This window comes from Stenella coeruleoalba (genome assembly GCF_951394435.1).
Source record: "Stenella coeruleoalba genome assembly, chromosome: 4".
Lineage (NCBI taxonomy): Eukaryota > Metazoa > Chordata > Mammalia > Artiodactyla > Delphinidae > Stenella > Stenella coeruleoalba.
In genome coordinates this window covers 99,064,007-99,087,552 of record NC_137149.1, presented here as the reverse complement: position 1 = coordinate 99,087,552, position 23,546 = coordinate 99,064,007, and the positions used below count along the sequence as shown (strand labels likewise).

Genomic DNA, 23,546 nt, shown 5'->3' with positions numbered 1-23,546 from the left:
ACTCGCTTTCTTTTGAGCTGGCCGCAACACCGCAGGATGGCTTCAGGCCCTAATCTGGTTCCGGCACGGCACGCTGAGCCTTTGGTTATTTCCTCTCCCTGGTGGGAAATGAGAGTTAAATTTGCCCGTCCAGACACCTCCAGCTAGTCTCTCATTGGTTCTCCCTATTCCTGTTCATCTTCCTCAGAAATTGCAAACTGTGCCAAACAGGAGGTTAAAGGCTCTGACACTCCAAGTGCGGAGAGTGTTAGTAAAGCATCTGGAATGTTGCACCCGAGTACCAGGGTACGAAAACTGAGACATATTTGAACACGTCTCCCATTCACATGGTTGATCATACTCTGGGTTCCACATTCATGTTTTAGCTGAAGGAAGAATACCTTAAACCTGGAGAGTTGTGACCCGTGGAATGGGTACCATGCAATATGACTTCAAAGGGTCTTCATTTGCTCACCGAACCTCTCCAATCCTATCACTGCTGCGTTTATGCCCCTGTACACACGCTAGATTCTCTTTTGGAGACATAGCAATCCATAGGTTTTAAGACACTTACTAGTCAGGTACATTCTTAGGCGTTTAATATGGGGTGTTGAGTCCATTTCGTTGAGCAAGGAGTAGCTCTTGTCTATTCCATATTTGGCTTAAGGAACTTTATCTGTGCTCATTTCAATCTCTGGTTTTATGCAGCACCCCAACTCACCTTTCCCCTTAAGCAAGCATAAGTTGCTTTTCGAAATTTGAGACCCTGTTCTGTTCTGTAATTCAGTTCCTGTGTAGCCAAGTTTACATTCCGTGTATTACTGATATCTTATGATGTTTCTTTTTCTGTGTGACTTATTTCAGTTAGAATCATCATACCTGAATCCACTCATTGTGCTGCTAAGGGCCTGATGACATAGATTTCATTGCTGAGTGATACTGCATTGTACGTAAGTACCACAAGTTCTTTATCCATTTTTCACTTTCTGTGATATTGAACTTGTACGGTAAACGAGGTTCTTGTAAACAGAGGCGTCCCAAACTTTGGGGTGGCTGTGTCTTTTTGATTTTAATTTCCCTAAGCTATAGGACCATAAGTGGAAGTGCCCTAGGCTCTGTTGCTTTGTTTTTTAGATGTTTCAGGAAACACCATACACTTCTCCCGAGTGTCTGTTGGCAATTTACATCCCGCCCATCAGCATAACAAGGCTCCCAGTTCTCCATGGCCTGTCCTGCCTTTCTGGATTTTACACTTTTTTCAGATGGCCCTTTTGACCGGGGGGAAGTGAGACTTCATTGTAGTGCAGATTTCCTTTGCAAGTTTGCTTGGTTGGCCAAAAAGGGCGTAGGCGTTTTTTCCTGAATATATTCAGGAAAAAATGCATACGCCCTTTTTGGCCAAGTGCATCATTGTGGACGTTCTGCCTCTTTTCCTATGCTTTCAATGCAATTCCAGTCTACCTCCTGAAATCGGTTTCCTGCAATTCTGCCCCGCTTTCAAGTCCTCTTGGCAGCCTTACTTCAGTATATTTTTGGACGATAGCTGTCATTTATAACTCTGCAGGTTTGTGAATTACAGTGCCCCTGAGCTCCTTTCTTCAACTCGCTTTCTTTTGAGCTGGCCGCAACACCGCAGTATGGCTTCAGGCCCTAATCGGGTTCCGGCACGGCACGCTGAGCCTTTGGTTATTTCCTCTTCCTGGTGGGAAATGAGAGTTAAATTTGCCCGTCCAGACACCTCCAGCTAGTCTCTCATTGGTTCTCCCTATTTGTGTTCATCTTCTGCAGAAATTGCAAACTGTGCCAAACAGGAGGTTAAAGGCGCTGACTCTCCAAGTGGGGAGAGTGTTAGTAAAGCGTCTGGAATGTTGCACCCGAGTACCAGGGTACGAAAACTGAGACATATTTGAACACGTCTCCCATTCACACGGTTGATCATACTCTGGGTTCCACATGCATGTTTTAGCTGAAGGAAGAATACCTTAAAGCTGGAGAGTTGAGACCCGTGGAATGGGTACCATGCAATATGACTTCAAAGGGTCTTCATTTGCTCACCGAACCTCTCCAATCCTATCACTGCTGCGTTTATGCCCCTGTTTACACGCTTGATTCTCTTTTGGAGACATAGCAATCCATAGGTTTTAAGATACTTACTAGTCAGGTACATTCTTAGGCGTTTAATATGGGGTGTTGAGTCCATTTCGTTGAGCAAGGAGTAGCTCTTGTCTATTCCATATTTGGCTTAAGGAACTTTATCTGTGCTCATTTCAATCTCTGGTTTTATGCAGCACCCCAACTCACCTTTCCCCTTAAGCAAGCATAAGTTGGTTTTCTAAATTTGAGACCCTGTTCTGTTTTGGAATTCAGTTCCTGTGTAGCCAAGTTTACATTCCGTGTATTAGTGATATCTTATGATGTTTCTTTTTCTGTGTGACTTATTTCAGTTAGAATCATCGTACCTGAATCCACTCATTATGCTGCTATTGGCCTGATGACATAGATTTCATTGCTGAGTGATACTGCATTGTACATAAGTACCACAAGTTCTTTATCCATTTTTCACTTTCTGTGATATTGAACTTGTACGGTAAACGAGGTTCTTGTAAACAGAGGCGTCCCAAACTTTGGGGTGGCTGTGTCTTTTTGATTTTAATTTCCCTATGCTATAGGACCATAAGTGGAAGTGCCGTAGGCTCTGTTGCTTTGTTTTTTAGATGTTTCAGGAAACACCATACACTTTTCCCGAGTGTGTGTTGGCAATTTTCATCCCGCCCATCAGCATAACAAGGCTCCCAGTTCTCCATGGCCTGTCCTGCCTTTCTGGATTTTACACTTTTTTCAGATGGCCCTTTTGACCGGGGGGAAGTGAGACTTCATTGTAGTGCAGATTTCCTTTGCAAGCTTGCTTGGTTGGCCAAAAAGGGCATATGCGTTTTTTCCTGAATATTCAGGAAAAAGCGCATACGCCCTTTTTGGCCAAGTGCATCATTGTGGACGTTCTGCCTCTTTTCCTATGCTTTCAATGCAATTCCAGTCTACCTCCTGAAATCGGTTTCCTGCAATTCTGCCCCGCTTTCAAGTCCTCTTGGCAGCCTTACTTCAGTATATTTTTGGACGATAGCTGTCATTTATAACTCTGCAGGTTTGTGAATTACAGTGCCCCTGAGCTCCTTTCTTCAACTCGCTTTCTTGTGACCTGGCCGCAACACCGCAGGATGGCTTCAGGCCCTAATCTGGTTCCGGCACGGCACGCTGAGCCTTTGGTTATTTCCTCTTCCTGGTGGGAAATGAGAGTTAAATTTGCCCGTCCAGACACCTCCAGCTAGTCTCTCATTGGTTCTCGCTATTCCTGTTCATCTTCCGCAGAAATTGCAAACTGGGCCAAACAGGAGGTTAAAGGGACTGACTCTCCAAGTGGGGAGAGTGTTAGTAAAGCGTCTGGAATGTTGCACCCGAGTACCAGGGTACGAAAACTGAGACATATTTGAACACGTCTCCCATTCACACGGTTGATCATACTCTGGGTTCCACATGCATGTTTTAGCTGAAGGAAGAATACCTTAAACCTGGAGAGTTGAGACCCGTGGAATGGGTACCATGCAATATGACTTCAAAGGGTCTTCATTTGCTCACCGAACCTCTCCAATCCTATCACTGCTGCGTTTATGCCCCTGTTTACATGCTTGATTCTCTTTTGGAGACATAGCAATCCATAGGTTTTAAGATACTTACTAGTCAGGTACATTCTTAGGCGTTTAATATGGGGTGTTGAGTCCATTTCGTTGAGCAAGGAGTAGCTCTTGTCTATTCCATATTTGGCTTAAGGAACTTTATCTGTGCTCATTTCAATCTCTGGTTTTATGCAGCACCCCAACTCACCTTTCCCCTTAAGCAAGCATAAGTTGCTTTTCTAAATTTGAGACCCTGTTCTGTTTTGGAATTCAGTTCCTGTGTAGCCAAGTTTACATTCCGTGTATTAGTGATATCTTATGATGTTTCTTTTTCTGTGTGACTTATTTCGGTTAGAATCATCGTACCTGAATCCACTCATTATGCTGCTATTGGCCTGATGACATAGATTTCATTGCTGAGTGATACTGCATTGTACGTAAGTACCACAAGTTCTTTATCCATTTTTCACTTTCTGTGATATTGAACTTGTACGGTAAACGAGGTTCTTGTAAACAGAGGCGTCCCAAACTTTGGGGTGGCTGTGTCTTTTTGATTTTAATTTCCCTATGCTATAGGACCATAAGTGGAAGTGCCCTAGGCTCTGTTGCTTTGTTTTTTAGATGTTTCAGGAAACACCATACACTTCTCCTGAGTGTCTGTTGGCAATTTACATCCCGCCCATCAGCATAACAAGGCTCCCAGTTCTCCATGGCCTGTCCTGCCTTTCTGGATTTTACACTTTTTTCAGATGGCCCTTTTGACCGGGGGGAAGTGAGACTTCATTGTAGTGCAGATTTCCTTTGCAAGCTTGCTTGGTTGGCCAAAAAGGGCATATGCGTTTTTTCCTGAATATTCAGGAAAAAGCGCATACGCCCTTTTTGACCAAGTGCATCATTGTGGACGTTCTGCCTCTTTTCCTATGCTTTCAATGCAATTCCAGTCTACCTCCTGAAATCGGTTTCCTGCAATTCTGCCCCGCTTTCAAGTCCTCTTGGCAGCCTTACTTCAGTATATTTTTGGACGATAGCTGTCATTTATAACTCTGCAGGTTTGTGAATTACAGTGCCCCTGAGCTCCTTTCTTCAACTCGCTTTCTTGTGACCTGGCCGCAACACCGCAGGATGGCTTCAGGCCCTAATCTGGTTCCGGCACGGCACGCTGAGCCTTTGGTTATTTCCTCTTCCTGGTGGGAAATGAGAGTTAAATTTGCCCGTCCAGACACCTCCAGCTAGTCTCTCATTGGTTCTCGCTATTCCTGTTCATCTTCCGCAGAAATTGCAAACTGGGCCAAACAGGAGGTTAAAGGGACTGACTCTCCAAGTGGGGAGAGTGTTAGTAAAGCGTCTGGAATGTTGCACCCGAGTACCAGGGTACGAAAACTGAGACATATTTGAACACGTCTCCCATTCACACGGTTGATCATACTCTGGGTTCCACATGCATGTTTTAGCTGAAGGAAGAATACCTTAAACCTGGAGAGTTGAGACCCGTGGAATGGGTACCATGCAATATGACTTCAAAGGGTCTTCATTTGCTCACCGAACCTCTCCAATCCTATCACTGCTGCGTTTATGCCCCTGTACACACGCTTGATTCTCTTTCGGAGACATAGGAATCCATAGGTTTTAAGATACTTACTAGTCAGGTACATTCTTAGGCATTTAATATGGGGTGTTGAGTCCATTTCGTTGAGCAAGGAGTAGCTCTTGTCTATTCCATATTTGGCTTAAGGAACTTTATCTGTGCTCATTTCAATCTCTGGTTTTATGCAGCACCCCAACTCACCTTTCCCCTTAAGCAAGCATAAGTTGCCTTTCTAAATTTGAGACCCTGTTCTGTTTTGGAATTCAGTTCCTGTGTAGCCAAGTTTACATTCCGTGTATTAGTGATATCTTATGATGTTTCTTTTTCTGTGTGACTTATTTCAGTTAGAATCATCGTACCTGAATCCACTCATTATGCTGCTACGGGCCTGATGACATAGATTTCATTGCTGAGTGATACTGCATTGTACGTAAGTACCACAAGTTCTTTATCCATTTTTCACTTTCTGTGATATTGAACTTGTACGGTAAACGAGGTTCTTGTAAACAGAGGCGTCCCAAACTTTGGGGTGGCTGTGTCTTTTTGATTTTAATTTCCCTAAGCTATAGGACCATAAGTGGAAGTGCCGAAGGCTCTGTTGCTTTGTTTTTTCGATGTTTCAGGAAACACCATACACTTCTCCTGAGTGTCTGTTGGCAATTTACATCCCGCCCATCAGCATAACAAGGTTCCCAGTTCTCCATGGCCTGTCCTGCCTTTCTGGATTTTACACTTTTTTCAGATGGCCCTTTTGACCGGGGGGAAGTGAGACTTCATTGTAGTGCAGATTTCCTTTGCAAGCTTGCTTGGTTGGCCAAAAAGGGCGTATGCGTTTTTTCCTCAGTATATTCAGGAAAAAACGCATACGCACTTTTTGGCCAAGTGCATCATTGTGGACGTTCTGCCTCTTTTCCTATGCTTTCAATGCAATTCCAGTCTACCTCCTGAAATCGGTTTCCTGCAATTCTGCCCCGCTTTCAAGTCCTCTTGGCAGCCTTACTTCAGTATATTTTTGGACGATAGCTGACATTTATAACTCTGCAGGTTTGTGAATTACAGTGCCCCTGAGCTCCTTTCTTCAACTCGCTTTCTTGTGACCTGGCCGCAACACCGCAGGATAGCTTCAGGCCCTAATCTGGTTCCGGCACGGCACGCTGAACCTTTGGTTAATTCCTCTTACTGGTTGGAAATGAGAGTTAAATTTGCCCGTCCAGACACCTCCAGCTAGTCTCTCATTCGTTCTCCCTATTCCTGTTCATCTTCCGCAGAAATTGCAAACTGGGCCAAACAGAACGTTAAAGGGACTGACTCTCCAAGTCAGGAGAGTGTTAGTAAAGCGTCTGGAATGTTGCACCCAAGTACCAGGGTACGAAAACTGAGACATATTTGAACACGTCTCCCGATCACATGGTTGATCATACTCTAGGTTCCACATGCATGTTTTAGCTGAAGGAAGAATACCTTAAACCTGGAGAGTTGAAACCCGTGGAATGGGTACCATGCAATATGACTTCAAAGGGTCTTCATTTGCTCACCGAACCTCTCCAATCCTATCACTGCTGCCTTTATGCCCCTGTACACATGCTTGATTCTCTTTCGGAGACATAGCAATCCATAGGTTTTAAGATACTTACTAGTCAGGTACATTCTTAGGCTTTTAATATGCGGTGTTGAGTACATTTCGTTGAGCAAAGAGTAGCTCTTGTCTATTCCATATTTGGCTTAAGGAACTTTATCTGTGCTCATTTCCATCTCTGGTTTTATGCAGCACCCCAACTCACCTTTACCCTTAAGCAAGCATAAGTTGGTTTTCTAAATTTGAGACCCTGTTCTGTTCTGTAATTCAGTTCCTGTGTAGCCAAGTTTACATTCCGTGTATTACTGATATCTTATGATGTTTCTTTTTCTGTGTGACTTATTTCAGTTAGAATCATCATACCTGAATCCACTCATTGTGCTGCTAAGGGCCTGATGACATAGATTTCATTGCTGAGTGATATTGCTTTGTAAGTAAATACCAAAAATTCTTTATCCATTTTTCACTTTCTGTGATATTGAACTTGTACGGTAAACGAGGTTCTTGTAAACAGAGGCGTCCCAAACTTTGGGGTGGCTGTGTCTTTTAGATTTTAATTTCCCTAAGCTATAGGACCATAAGTGGAAGTGGTCTAGGCTCTGTTGCTTTGTTTTTTAGATGTTTCAGGAAACACCATACACTTCTCCCGAGTGTCTGTTGGCAATGTACATCCTGCCCACCAGCATAACAAGGCTCCCAGTTCTCCATGGCCTGTCCTGCCTTTCTGGATTTTACACTTTTTTCAGATGGCCCTTTTGACCGGGGGGAAGTGAGACTTCATTGTAGTGCAGATTTCCTTTGCAAGCTTGCTTGGTTGGCCAAAAAGGGCGTATGCGTTTTTTCCTGAATATATTCAGGAAAAAACGCATACGCCCTTTTTGGCCAAGTGCATCATTGTGGACGTTCTGCCTCTTTTCCTATGCTTTCAATGCAATTCCAGTCTACCTCCTGAAATCGGTTTCCTGCAATTCTGCCCCGCTTTCAAGTCCTCTTGGCAGCCTTACTTCAGTATATTTTTGGACGATAGCTGTCATTTATAACTCTGCAGGTTTGTGAATTACAGTGCCCCTGAGCTCCTTTCTTCAACTCGCTTTCTTGTGAGATGGCCGCAACACCGCAGGATGGCTTCAGGCCCTAATCTGGTTCCGGCACGGCACGCTGAGCCTTTGGTTAATTCCTCTTCCTGGTGGGAAATGAGAGTTAAATTTGCCCGTCCAGACACCTCCAGCTAGTCTCTCATTGGTTCTCGCTATTCCTGTTCATCTTCCGCAGAAATTGCAAACTGGGCCAAACAGGAGGTTAAAGGCGCTGACTCTCCAAGTGGGGAGAGTGTTAGTAAAGCGTCTGGAATGTTGCACCCGAGTACCAGGGTATGAAACCTGAGACATATTTGAACATGTCTCCCGATCACATGGTTGATCATACTCTAGGTTCCACATGCATGTTTTGGCTGAAGGAAGAATACCTTAAACCTGTGTAGTTGAAACCCGTGGAATGGGTACCATGCAATATGACTTCAAAGGGTCTTCATTTGCTCACCGAACCTCTCCAATCCTATCACTGCTGCGTTTATGCCCCTGTACACACGCTTGATTCTCTTTCGGAGACATAGCAATCCATAGGTTTTAAGATACTTACTAGTCAGGTACATTCTTAGGCGTTTAATATGCGGTGTTGAGTCCATTTCGTTGAGCAAGGAGTAGCTCTTGTCTATTCCATATTTGGCTTAAGGAACTTTATCTGTGCTCATTTCAATCTCTGGTTTTATGCAGCACCCCAACTCACCTTTCCCCTTAAGCAAGCATAAGTTGGTTTTCTAAATTTGAGACCCTGTTCTGTTCTGTAATTCAGTTCCTGTGTAGCCAAGTTTACATTCCGTGTATTCGTGATATCTTATGATGTTTCTTTTTCTGTGTGACTTATTTCAGTTAGAATCATCGTACCTGAATCCACTCATTATGCTGCTACGGGCCTGATGACATAGATTTCATTGCTGAGTGATACTGCATTGTACGTAAGTACCACAAGTTCTTTATCCATTTTTCACTTTCTGTGATATTGAACTTGTACGGTAAACGAGGTTCTTGTAAACAGAGGCGTCCCAAACTTTGGGGTGGCTGTGTCTTTTTGATTTTAATTTCCCTAAGCTATAGGACCATAAGTGGAAGTGCCCTAGGCTCTGTTGCTTTGTTTTTTAGATGTTTCAGGAAACACCATACACTTCTCCCGAGTGTCTGTTGGCAATTTACATCCCGCCCATCAGCATAACAAGGCTCCCAGTTCTCCATGGCCTGTCCTGCCTTTCTGGATTTTACACTTTTTTCAGATGGCCCTTTTGACCGGGGGGAAGTGAGACTTCATTGTAGTGCAGATTTCCTTTGCAAGTTTGCTTGGTTGGCCAAAAAGGGCGTATGCGTTTTTTCCTGAATATATTCAGGAAAAAACGCATACGCCCTTTTTGGCCAAGAGCATCATTGTGGACGTTCTGCCTCTTTTCCTATGCTTTCAATGCAATTCCAGTCTACCTCCTGAAATCGGTTTCCTGCAATTCTGCCCCGCTTTCAAGTCCTCTTGGCAGCCTTACTTCAGTATATTTTTGGACGATAGCTGTCATTTATAACTCTGCAGGTTTGTGAATTACAGTGCCCCTGAGCTCCTTTCTTCAACTCGCTTTCTTTTGAGCTGGCCGCAACACCGCAGGACGGCTTCAGGCCCTAATCTGGTTCCGGCACGGCACGCTGAGCCTTTGGTTAATTCCTCTTCCTGGTCGGAAATGAGAGTTAAATTTGCCCGTCCAGACACCTCCAGGTAGTCTCTCATTGGTTCTCCCTATTCCTGTTAATCTTCCGCAGAAATTGCAAACTGGGCCAAACAGGAGGTTAAAGGGACTGACTCTCCAAGTCGGGAGAGTGTTAGTAAAGCGTCTGGAATGTTGCACCCGAGTACCAGGGTACGAAAACTGAGACATATTTGAACACGTCTCCCGTTCACACGGTTGATCATACTCTGGGTTCCACATGCATGTTTTACCTGAAGGAAGAATACCTTAAACCTGGAGAGTTGAGACCCGTGGAATGGGTACCATGCAATATGACTTCAAAGGGTCTTCATTTGCTCACCGAACCTCTCCAATCCTATCACTGCTGCGTTTATGCCCCTGTACACACGCTTGATTCTCTTTTGGAGACATAGCAATCCATACGTTTTAAGATACTTACTAGTCATGTACATTCTTAGGCGTTTAATATGGGGTGTTGAGTCCATTTCGTTGAGCAAGGAGTAGCTCTTGTCTATTCCATATTTGGCTTAAGGAACTTTATCTGTGCTCATTTCAATCTCTGGTTTTATGCAGCACCCCAATTCACATTTACCCTTAAGCAAGCATAAGTTGGTTTTCTAAATTTGAGACCCTGTTCTGTTTTGGAATTCAGTTCCTGTGTAGCCAAGTTTACATTCCGTGTATTAGTGATATCTTATGATGTTTCTGTTTCTGTGTGGCTTATTTCAATTAGAATCATCGTACCTGAATCCACTCATTATGCTGCTACGGGCCTGATGACATAGATTTCATTGCTGAGTGATACTGCATTGTACGTAAGTACCACAACTTCTTTATCCATTTTTCACATTCTGTGATATTGAAATTGTACCGTAAATGAGGTTCTTGTAAACAGAGGCATCCCAAACTTTCGGTGGCTGTGTCTTTTTGATTTTAATTTCCCTAAGCTATAGGACCATAAGTGGATATGCCCTAGGCTCTGTTGCTTTGTTTTTTAGATGTTTTAGGAAACACCATACACTTCTTCCCAGTGTCTGTTGGCAATTTACATCCCGCCCATCAGCATAACAAGGCTCCCAGTTCTCCATGGCCTGTCCTGCCTTTCTGGATTTTACACTTTTTTCAGATGGCCCTTTTGACTGGGGGGATGTGAGACTTCATTGTGGTGCAGATTTCATTTGCAAGTTTGCTTGGTTGGCCAAAAAGGGCGTATGCGTTTTTTCCTGAATATATTCAGGAAAAAACGCATACGCCCTTTTTGGCCAAGTGCATCATTGTGGACGTTCTGCCTCTTTTCCTATGCTTTCAATGCAATTCCAGTCTACCTCCTGAAATCGGTTTGCTGCAATTCTGCCCCGCTTTCAAGTCCTCTTGGCAGCCTTACTTCAGTATATTTTTGGACGATAGCTGTCATTTATAACTCTGCAGGTTTGTGAATTACAGTGCCCCTGAGCTCCTTTCTTCAACTCGCTTTCTTGTGACCTGGCCGCAACACCGCAGGATGGCTTCAGGCCCTAATCTGGTTCCGGCACGGCACGCTGAGCCTTTGGTTAATTCCTCTTCCTGGTGGGAAATGAGAGTTAAATTTGCCCGTCCAGACACCTCCAGCTAGTCTTTCATTGGTTCTCGCTATTCCTGTTCATCTTCCGCAGAAATTGCAAACTGGGCCAAACAGGAGGTTAAAGGGACTGACTCTCCAAGTGGGGAGAGTGTTAGTAAAGCGTCTGGAATGTTGCACCCGAGTACCAGGGTATGAAACCTGAGACATATTTGAACATGTCTCCCGATCACATGGTTGATCATACTCTAGGTTCCACATGCATGTTTTGGCTGAAGGAAGAATACCTTAAACCTGTGTAGTTGAAACCCGTGGAATGGGTACCATGCAATATGACTTCAAAGGGTCTTCATTTGCTCACCGAACCTCTCCAATCCTATCACTGCTGCGTTTATGCCCCTGTACACACGCTTGATTCTCTTTTGGAGACATAGCAATCCATAGGTTTTAAGATACTTAATAGTCAGGTACATTCTTAGGCATTTAATATGGGGTGTTGAGTCCATTTCGTTGAGCAAGGAGTAGCTCTTGTCTATTCCATATTTGGCTTAAGGAACTTTATCTGTGCTCATTTCAATCTCTGGTTTTATGCAGCACCCCAACTCACCTTTCCCCTTAAGCAAGCATAAGTTGGTTTTCTAAATTTGAGACCCTGTTCTGTTCTGTAATTCAGTTCCTGTGTAGCCAAGTTTACATTCCGTGTATTAGTGATATCTTATGATGTTTCTTTTTCTGTGTGACTTATTTCAGTTAGAATCATCGTACCTGAATCCACTCATTGTGCTGCTAAGGGCCTGATGACATAGATTTCATTGCTGAGTGATATTGCTTTGTAAGTAAATACCACAACTTCTTTATCCATTTTTCACTTTCTGCGATGTTGAACTTGTACTGTAAAAGAGGTTCTTGTAAACAGAGTCGTCCCAAATTTTGGGGTGGCTGTGTCTTTTTGATTTTTATTTCCCTAAGCTATAGGACCATAAGTGGAAGTGCCCTAGGCTCTGTTGCTTTGTTTTTTAGATGTTTCAGGAAACACCATACACTTCTCCCGAGTGTCTGTTGGCAATTGACATCCCGCCCATCAGCATAACAAGGCTCCCAGTTCTCCATGGCCTGTCCTGCCTTTCTGGATTTTACACTTTTTTCAGATGGCCCTTTTGACCGGGGGGAAGTGAGACTTCATTGTAGTGCAGATTTCCTTTGCAAGCTTGCTTGGTTGGCCAAAAAGGGCGTATGTGTTTTTTCCTGAATATATTCAGGAAAAAACGCATACGCCCTTTTTGGCCAAGTGCATCATTGTGGTCGTTCTGCCTCTTTTCCTATGCTTTCAATGCAATTCCAGTCTACCTCCTGAAATCGGTTTCCTGCAATTCTGCCCCGCTTTCAAGTCCTCTTGGCAGCCTTACTTCAGTATATTTTTGGACGATTGCTGTCATTTATAACTCTGCAGGTTTGTGAATTACAGTGCCCCTAAGCTCCTTTCTTCAACTCGCTTTCTTGTGACCTGGCCGCAACACCGCAGGATGGCTTCAGGCCCTAATCTGGTTCCGGCACGGCACGCTGAGCCTTTGGTTATTTCCTCTTCCTGGTGGGAAATGAGAGTTAAATTTGCCCGTCCAGACACCTCCAGCTAGTCTCTCATTGGTTCTCCCTATTCCTGTTCATCTTCCGCAGAAATTGCAAACTTGGCTAAACTGGAGGTTAAAGGGACTGACTCTCCATGTCGGGAGAGTGTTAGTAAAGCGTCTGGAATGTTGCACCCGAGTACCAGGGTACGAAAACTGAGACATATTTGAACACGTCTCCTGATCACATGGTTGATCATACTCTAGGTTCCACATGCATGTTTTAGCTGAAGGAAGAATACCTTAAACCTGGGTAGTTGAAACCCGTGGAATGGGTACCATGCAATATGACTTCAAAGGGTCTTCATTTGCTCACCGAACCTCTCCAATCCTATCACTGCTGCGTTTATGCCCCTGTACACATGCTTGATTCTCTTTCGGAGACATAGCAATCCATAGGTTTTAAGGTACTTACTAGTCAGGTACATTCCTGGGCGTTTAATATGGGGTGTTGAGTCCATTTCGTTGAGCAAGGAGTAGCTCTTGTCTATTCCATATTTGGCTTAAGGAATTTTATCTGTGCTCATTTCCATCTCTGGTTTTATGCAGCACCCCAACTCACCTTTACCCTTAAGCAAGCATAAGTTGGTTTTCTAAATTTGAGACCCTTTTCTGTTCTGGAATGCAGTTCCTGTGTAGCCAAGTTTACATTCCGTGTATTAGTGATATCTTATGATGTTTCTTTTTCTGTGTGACTTATTTCAGTTAGAATCATCTTACCTTAATCGACTCATTATGCTGCTATGGGCCTGATGACATAGATATCATTGCTGAGTGATACTGCATTGTACGTAAGTACCACAAGTTCTTTATCCATTTTTCACTTTCTGTGATATTGAACTTGTACGGTAAACGAGGTTCTTGTAAACAGAGGCGTCCCAAACTTTGGGGTCGCTGTGTCTTTTTGATTTTAATTTCCCTAAGCTATAGGACCATAAGTGGACGTGCCCTAGACTCTGTTGCTTTGTTTTTTAGATGTTTCAGGAAACACCATACACTTCTCCCGAGTGTCTGTTGGCAATTTACATCCCGCCCATCAGCATAACAAGGCTCCCAGTTCTCCATGGCCTGTCCTGCCTTTCTGGATTTTACACTTTTTTCAGATGGCCCTTTTGACCGGGGGGAAGTGAGAGTTCATTGTAGTGCAGATTTCCTTTGCAAGCTTGCTTGGTTGGCCAAAAAGGGCGTATGCGTTTTTTCCTGAATATATTCAGGAAAAAACGCATATGCCCATTTTGGCCAAGTGCATCATTGTGGACGTTCTGCCTCTTTTCCTATGCTTTCAATGCAATTCCAGTCTACCTCCTGAAATTGGTTTCCTGCAATTCTGCCCCGCTTTCAAGTCCTCTTGGCAGCCTTACTTCAGTATATTTTTGGACTATAGCTGTCATTTATAACTCTGCAGGTTTGTGAATTACAGTGCCCCTGAGCTCCTTTCTTCAACTCGCTTTATTGTGACCTGGCTGCAACACTGCAGGATGGCTTCAGGCCCAAATCTGGTTCCGGCACGGCACGCTGAGCCTTTGGTTATTTCGTCTTCCTGGTGGGAAATGAGAGTTAAATTTGCCCGTCCAGACACCTCCAGCTAGTCTCTCATTGGTTCTCCCTATTCCTGTTCATCTTCCGCAGAAATTGCAAACTGGGCCAAACAGGAGGTTAAAGGCGCTGAATCTCCAAGTGGGGACAGTGTTAGTAAAGCATCTGGAATATTGCACCCGAGTACCAGGGGAGGAAAACTGAGACATATTTGAACACGTCTCCAGTTCACACGGTTGATCATACTCTGGGTTCCACATGCATGTTTTAGCTGAAAGAAGAATACCTTAAACCTGGAGAGTTGAGACCCGTGTAATGGGTACCATGCAATATGACTTCAAAGGGTCTTCATTTGCTCACCAAACCTCTCCAATCCTATCACTGCTGCGTTTATGCCCCTGTACACACGCTTGATTCTCTTTTGGAGACATAGCAATCCATAGGTTTTAAGATACTTACTAGTCAGGTACATTCTTAGGCGTTTAATATGGGGTGTTGAGTCCATTTCGTTGAGCAAGGAGTAGCTCTTGTCTATTCCATATTTGGCTTAAGGAACTTTATCTGTGCTCATTTCAATCTCTGGTTTTATGCAGCACCCCAACTCACCTTTCCCCTTAAGCAAGCATAAGTTGGTTTTCTAAATTTGAGACACTGTTCTGTTTTGGAATTCAGTTCCTGTGTAGCCAAGTTTACATTCCGTGTATTAGTGATATCTTATGATGTTTCTTTTTCTGTGTGACTTATTTCAGTTAGAATCATCGTACCTGAATCGACTTATTATGCTGCTATGGGCCTGTTGACATAGATTTCATTGATGAGTGATACTGCATTGTACGTAAGTACCACAACTTCTTTATCCATTTTTCACTTTCTATGGTATTGAAATTGTACCGTAAATGAGGTTCTTGTAAACAGAGGCATCCCAAACTTTCGGTGGCTGTGTCTTTTTGATTTTAATTTCCCTAAGCTATAGGACCATAAGTGGAAGTGCCCTAGGCTCTGTTGCTTTGTTTTTTAGATGTTTCAGGAAACACCATACACTTCTCCTGAGTGTCTGTTGGCAATTTACATCCCGCCCATCAGCATAACAAGGCTCCCAGTTCTCCATGGCCTGTCCTGCCTTTCTGGATTTTACACTTTTTTCAGATGGCCCTTTTGACCGGGGGGAAGTGAGACTTCATTGTAGCACAGATTTCCTTTGCAAGGTTGCTTGGTTGGCCAAAAAGGGCGTATGCGTTTTTTCCTGAATATATTCAGGAAAAAACGCATACGCCCTTTTTGGCCAAGTGCATCATTGTGGACGTTCTGCCTCTTTTCCTATGCTTTCAATGCAATTCCAGTCTACCTCCTGAAATCGGTTTCCTGCAATTCTGCCCCGCTTTCAAGTCCTCTTGGCAGCCTTACTTCAGTATATTTTTGGACGATAGCTGTCATTTATAACTCTGCAGGTTTGTGAATTACAGTGCCCCTTTGCTCCTTCTTCAACTCGCTTTCTTGTGAGCTGGCCGCAACACCGCAGGATGGCTACAGGCCCTAATCTGGTTCCGGCACGGCACGCTGAGCCTTTGGTTAATTCCTCTTCCTGCTGGGAAATGCGAGTTAAATTTGCTCATCCAGACACCTCCAGCTAGTCTCTCATTGGTTCTCGCTATTCCTGTTCATCTTCCGCGGAAATTGCAAACTGGGCCAAACAGGAGGTTAAAGGGACTGACTCTCCATGTGGGGAGAGTGTTAGTAAAGCGTCTGGAATGTTGCACCCGAATACCAGGGTACAAAAACTGAGACATATTTTAACACGTCTCCCGATCACATGGTTGATCATACTCTAGGTTCCACATGCATGTTTTAGCTGAAGGTAGAGTACCTTAAACCTGGGTAGTTGAGACCCGTGGAATGGGTACCATGCAATATGACTTCAAAGGGTCTTCATTTGCTCACCGAACCTCTCCAATCCTATCACTGCTGCGTGTTTGCCCCTGTACACGCGCTTGATTCTCTTTCGGAGACATAGCAATCCATAGGTTTTAAGATACTTACTAGTCAGGTACATTCTTAGGCGTTTAATATGGGGTGTTGAGTCCATTTCGTTGAGCAAGGAGTAGCTCTTGTCTATTCCATATTTGGCTTAAGGAACTTTATGTGTGCTCATTTCAATCTCTGGTTTTATGCAGCACCCCAACTCACCTTTACCCTTAAGCAAGCATAAGTTGGTTTTCTAAATTTGAGACCCTGTTCTGTTCTGGAATTCAGTTCCTGTGTAGCCAAGTTTACATTCCGTGTATTACTGATATCTTATGATGTTTCTTTTTCTGTGTGACTTATTTCAGTTAGAATCATCATACCTGAATCCACTCATTGTGCTGCTAAGGGCCTGATGACATAGATTTCATTGCTGAGTGATATTGCTTTGTAAGTAAATACCACAACTTCTTTATCCATTTTTCACATTCTGTGATGATGAACTTGTACTGTAAACGAGATTCTTGTAAACAGAGGCGTCCAAACCTTTGGGGTGGCTGTGTCTTTTTGATTTTAATTTCCCTAAGCTATAGGACCATAAGTGGAAGTGCCCTAGGCTCTGTTGCTTTGTTTTTTAGATGTTTCTGGAAACACCATACACTTCTCCCGAGTGTCTGTTGGCAATTTACATCCCGCCCATCAGCATAATAGTCTCCCAGTTCTCCATGGCCTTTCCTGCCTTTCTGGATTTTACACTTTTGTCAGATGGCCCTTTTGACCGGGGGGAAGTGAGACTTCATTGTAGTGCAGATTTCCTTTGCAAGTTTGCTTGGTTGGCCAAAAAGTGCGTATGCGTTTCTTCCTGAATATATTCAGGAAAAAAAGCATACACCCTTTTTGGCCAAGTGCATCATTGTGGACGTTCTGCCTCTTTTCCTATGCTTTCAATGCAATTCCAGTCTACCTCCTGAAATCTGTTTCCTGCAATTCTGCCCCGCTTTCAAGTCCTCTTGGCAGCCTTACTTCAGTATATTTTTGGACGATAGCTGTCATTTATAACTCTGCAGGTTTGTGAATTACAGTGCCCCTGAGCTCCTTTCTTCAACTCGCTTTCTTGTGACCTGGCCGCAACACCGCAGGATGGCTTCAGGCCTTAATCTGGTTCCGGCACGGCACGCTGAGCCTTTGGTTATTTCCTCCTCGTGGTGGGAAATGAGAGTTAAATTTACCCGTCCAGACACCTCCAGCTAGTCTCTCATTGGTTCTCGCTATTCCTGTTCATCTTCCGCAGAAATTGCAAACTGGGCCAAACAGGAGGGTAAAGGGACTGACTCTCCAAGTCGGGAGAGTGTTAGTAAAGCGTCTGGATTGTTGCAACCGAGTACCAGGGTACGAAAACTGAGACATATTTGAACACGTCTCCAGATCACATGGTTGATCATACTCTAGGTTCCACATGTATGTTTTGGCTGAAGGAAGAATACCTTAAACCTGGGTAGTTGAAACCTGTGGAATGGGTACCATGCAATATGACTTCAAAGGGTCTTCATTTGCTCACCGAAACTTTCCAATCCCATCACTGCTGCGTTTATGCCCCTGTACACATGCTTGATTCTCTTTCGGAGACATAGCAATCCATAGGTTTTAAGATACTTACTAGTCAGGTACATTCTTAGGCGTTTAATATGCGGTGTTGAGTCCATTTCGTTGAGCAAGGAGTAGCTCTTGTCTATTCCATATTTGGCTTAAGGAACTTTATCTGTGCTCATTTCAATCTCTGGTTTTATGCAGCACCCCAACTCACCTTTCCCCTTAAGCAAGCATAAGTTGGTTTTCTAAATTTGAGACCCTGTTCTGTTTTGGAATTCAGTTCCTGTGTAGCCAAGTTTACATTCCGTGTATTACTGATATCTTATGATGTTTCTTTTTCTGTGTGACTTATTTCAGTTAGAATCATCATACCTGAATACACTCATCGTGCTGCTAAGGGCCTGATGACATAGATTTCATTGCTGAGTGATATTGCTTTGTAAGTAAATACCACAAGTTCTTTATCCATTTTTCACATTCTGCGATGTTGAACTTGTACTGTAAACGAGGTTCTTGTAAACAGAGGCGTCCCAAACTTTGGGGTGGCTGTGTCTTTTTGATTTTAATTTCCCTAAGCTATAGGACCATAAGTGGAAGTGCCCTAGGCTCTGTTGCTTTGTTTTTTAGATGTTTCAGGAAACACCATACACTTCTCCCGAGTGTCTGTTGGCAATTTACATCCCGCCCATCAGCATAACAAGGCGCCCAGTTCTCCATGGCCTGTCCTGCCTTTCTGGATTTTACACTTTTTTCAGATGGCCCTTTTGACCGGGGGGAAGTGAGACTTCATTGTAGTGCAGATTTCCTTTGCAAGCTTGCTTGGTTGGCCAAAAAGGGCGTATGCGTTTTTTCCTGAATATATTCAGGAAAAAACGCATACGCCCTTTTTGGCCAAGTGCATCATTGTGGACGTTCTGCCTCTTTTCCTATGCTTTCAATGCAATTCCAGTCTACCTCCTGAAATCGGTTTCCTGCAATTCTGCCCCGCTTTCAAGTCCTCTTGGCAGCCTTAGTTCAGTCTATTTTTGGACGATAGCTGTCATTTATAACTCTGCAGGTTTGTGAATTACAGTGCCCCTGAGCTCCTTTCTTCAACTCGCTTTCTTGTGACCTGGCCGCAACACCGCAAGATGGCTTCAGGCCCTAATCTGGTTCTGGCACGGCACGCTGAGCCTTTGGTTATTTCCTCTTCCTGGTGGGAAATGAGAGTTAAATTTGCCCGTCCAGACACCTCCAGCTAGTCTCTCATTGGTTCTCCCTATTCCTGTTCATCTTCCGCAGAAATTGCAAACTGGGCCAAACAGGAGATTAAAGGCGCTGACCCTCCAAGTGGGGAGAGTGTTAGTAAAGCGTCTGGAATGTTGCACCCGAGTCCCAGGGGAGGACAACTGAGACATATTTGAACACGTCTCCCGATCACATGGTTGATCATACTGTGGGTTCCACATGCATGTTTTAGCTGAAGGAAGAATACCTTAAACCTGGAGAGTTGAGACCCGTGGAATGGGTACCATGCAATATGACTTCAAAGGGTCTTCATTTGCTCACCGAACCTCTCCAATCCTATCACTGCTGCGTTTATGCCCCTGTACACACGCTTGATTCTCTTTTGGAGACATAGCAATCCATAGGTTTTAAGATACTTACTAGTCAGGTACATTCTTAGGCATTTAATATGGGGTGTTGAGTCCATTCCGTTGAGCAAGGAGTAGCTCTTGTCTATTCCATATTTGGCTTAAGGAACTTTATCTGTGCTCATTTCAATCTCTGGTTTTATGCAGCACCCCAACTCACCTTTCCCCTTAAGCAAGCATAAGTTGGTTTTCTAAATTTGAGTCCCTGTTCTGTTTTGGAATTCAGTTCCTGTGTAGCCAAGTTTACATTCTGTGTATTAGTGATATCTTATGATGTTTCTTTTTCTGTGTGACTTATTTCAGTTAGAATCATCGTACCTGAATCCACTCATTATGCTGCTACGGGCCTGATGACATAGATTTCATTGGTGAGTGATACTGCATTGTACGTAAGTACCACAAGTTCTTTATCCATTTTTCACTTTCTGTGATATTGAACTTGTACGGTAAACGAGGTTCTTGTAAACAGAGGCGTCCCAAACTTTGGGGTGGCTGTGTCTTTTTGATTTTAATTTCCGTAAGCTATAGTGCCATAAGTGGAAGTGCCCTAGGCTCTGTTGCTTTGTTTTTTAGATGTTTCAGGAAACACCATACACTTCTCCCGAGTGTCTGTTGGCAATTTACATCCCGCCCATCAGCATAACAAGGCTCCCAGTTCTCCATGGCCTGTCCTGCCTTTCTGGATTTTACACTTTTTTCAGATGGCCCTTTTGACCTGGGGGAAGTGAGACTTCATTGTAGTGCAGATTTCCTTTGCAAGCTTGCTTGTTTGGCCAAAAAGGGCGTATGCGTTTTTTCCTGAATTTATTCAGGAAAAAATGCATACGCCCTTTTTGGCCAAGTGCATCATTGTGGACGTTCTGCCTCTTTTCCTATGCTTTCAATGCAATTCCAGTCTACCTCCTGAAATCGGTTTTCCTGCAATTCTGCCCCGCTTTCAAGTCCTCTTGGCAGCCTTACTTCAGTATATTTTTGGACGATAGCTGTCATTTATAACTCTGCAGGTTTGTGAATTACAGTGCCCCTGAGCTCCTTTCTTCAACTCGCTTTCTTGTGAGCTGGCCGCAACACCGCAGGATGGCTTCAGGCCCTAACATGGTTCCGGGACGGCACGCTGAGCCTTTGGTTATTTCCTCTTCCTGGTGGGAAATGAGAGTTAAATTTGCCCGTCCAGACACCTCCAGCTAGTCTCTCATTGGTTCTCGCTATTCCTGTTCATCTTCCGCAGAAATTGCAAACTGGACCAAACAGGAGGTTAAAGGGACTGACTCTCCAAGTCGGGAGAGTGTTAGTAAAGCGTCTGGAATGTTGCACCCGAGTACCAGGGTACGAAAACTGAGACATATTTGAACACGTCTCCCGATCACATGGTTGATCATACTCTAGCTTCCACATGCATGTTTTAGCTGAAGGAAGAATTCCTTAAACCTGGGTAGTTGAAACCCGTGTAATGGGTACCATGCAATATGACTTCAAAGGGTCTTCATTTGCTTACCAAACCTCTCCAATCCTATCACTGCTGCGTTTATGCCCCTGTACACATGCTTGATTCTCTTTCGGAGACATAGCAATCCATAGGTTTTAAGATACTTACTAGTCAGGTACATTCTTAGGCGTTTAATATGGGGTGTTGAGTCCATTTCGTTGAGCAAGGAGTAGCTCTTGTCTATTCCATATTTGGCTTAAGGAACTTTATCTGTGCTCATTTCAATCTCTGGTTTTATGCAGCACCCCAACTCACCTTTCCCCTTAAGCAAGCATAAGTTGGTTTTCTAAATTTGAGACCCTGTTCTGTTTTGGAATTCAGTTCCTGTGTAGCCAAGTTTACATTCTGTGTATTAGTGATATCTTATGATGTTTCTTTTTCTGTGTGACTTATTTCAGTTAGAATCATCGTACCTGAATCCACTCATTATGCTGCTACGGGCCTGATGACATAGATTTCATTGCTGAGTGATACTGCATTGTACGTAAGTACCACAAGTTCTTTATCCATTTTTCACTTTCTGTGATATTGAACTTGTACTGTAAACGAGGTTCTTGTAAACAGAGGCGTCCCAAACTTTGGGGTGGCTGTGTCTTTTTGATTTTAATTTCCCTAAGCTATAGGGCCATAAGTGGAAGTGCCCTAGGCTCTGTTGCTTTGTTTTTTAGATGTTTCAGGAAACACCATACACTTCTCCCGAGTGTCTGTTGGCAATTTACATCCCGCCCATCAGCATAACAAGGCTCCCAGTTCTCCATGGCCTGTCCTGCCTTTCTGGATTTTACACTTTTATCAGATGGCCCTTTTGACCGGGGGGAAGTGAGACTTCATTGTAGTGCAGATTTCCTTTGCAAGTTTGCTTGGTTGGCCAAAAAGTGCGTATGCGTTTTTTCCTGAATATATTCAGGAAAAAACGCATACGCCCTCTTTGGCCAAGTGCATCATTGTGGACATTCTGCCTCTTTTCCTATGCTTTCAATGCAATTCCAGTCTACCTCCTGAAATCGGTTTCCTGCAATTGTGCCCTGCTTTCAAGTCCTCTTGGCAGCCTTACTTCAGTATATTTTTGGACGATAGCTGTCATTTATAACTCTGCAGGTTTGTGAATTACAGTGCCCCTGAGCTCCTTTCTTCAACTCGCTTTCTGGTGAGCTGGCCGCAACACCGCAGGATGGCTTCAGGCCCTAATCTGGTTCCGGCACGGCACGCTGAGCCTTTGGTTAATTCCTCTTCCTGGTGGGAAATGAGAGTTAAATTTGCCCGTCCAGACACCTCCAGCTAGTCTCTCATTGGTTCTCGCTATTCTTGTTCATCTTCCGCAGAAATTGCAAACTGGGCCAAACAGGAGATTAAAGGCGCTGACTCTCCAAGTTGGGAGAGTGTTAGAAAAGCGTCTGGAGTGTTGCACGCGAGTACCAGGGGAGGAAAACTGAGACATATTTGAACACGTCTCCCGTTCACACGGTTGATCATACTCTGGGTTCCACATGCATGTTTTAGCTGAAGGAAGAATACCTTAAACCTGGAGAGTTGAGACCTGTGTAATGGGTACCATGCAATATGACTTCAAAGGGTCTTCATTTGCTCACCGAACCTCTCCAATCCTATCACTGCTGCGTTTATGCCCCTGTACACACGCTTGATTCTCTTTCGGAGACATAGCAATCCATAGGTTTTAAGATACTTACTAGTCAGGTACATTCTTAGGCGCTTAATATGCGGTGTTGAGTCCATTTCGTTGAGCAAGGAGTAGCTCTTGTCTATTCCATATTTGGCTTAAGGAACATTATCTGTGCTCATTTCAATCTCTGGTTTTATGCAGCACCCCAACTCACCTTTACCCTTAAGCAAGCATAAGTTGGTTTTCTAAATTTGAGACCCTGTTCTGTTCTGTAATTCAGTTCCTGTGTAGCCAAGTTTACATTCCGTGTATTACTGATATCTTATGATGTTTCTTTTTCTGTGTGACTTATTTCAGTTAGAATCATCATACCTGAATCCACTCATTGTGCTGCTACGGGCCTGATGACATAGATTTCATTGCTGAGTGATATTGCTTTGTAAGTAAATACCACAACTTCTTTATCCATTTTTCACTTTCTGCGATGTTGAACTTGTACTGTAAACGAGGTTCTCTTAAACAGAGGCGTCCCAAACATTGGGGTGGCTGCGTCTTTTTGATTTTAATTTCCCTAAGCTATAGGACCATAAGTGGAAGTGCCCTAGGCTCTGTTGCTTTGTTTTTTAGATGTTTCAGGAAACATCATACACTTCTCCTGAGTGTCTGTTGGCAATTTACATCCCACCCATCAGCATAACAAGGCTCCCAGTTCTCCATGGCCTGTCCTGCCTTTCTGGATTTTACACTTTTTTCAGATGGCCCTTTTGACCGGGGGGAAGTGAGACTTCATTGTAGTGCAGATTTCCTTTGCAAGCTTGCTTGGTTGCCCAAAAAGTGCGTATGCGTTTTTTCCTGAATTTATTCAGGAAAAAATGCATACGCCCTTTTTGGCCAAGTGCATCATTGTGGACGTTCTGCCTCTTTTCCTATGCTTTCAATGCAATTCC

At 43.8% G+C, this 23,546-nt stretch overlaps 1 long non-coding RNA gene across 7 annotated transcripts in view; it reads left to right on the top strand.

Moving 5' to 3' along the window:
• The window catches only part of LOC307185422, a 348,734-nt gene that overhangs the window by 43,365 nt on the left and 281,823 nt on the right, over nt 1-23,546 (top strand). Inside the window, exon 4 of one of the 7 annotated variants that reach the window (XR_013828073.1) lies at nt 11,899-11,944. The exons of the other annotated variants lie outside the window; for them this stretch is intronic. This is a non-coding gene — a long non-coding RNA (uncharacterized lncRNA). Of the gene's footprint in view, nt 1-11,898; nt 11,945-23,546 lie in introns of those variants that run through there. 7 annotated transcript variants of the gene reach the window in all.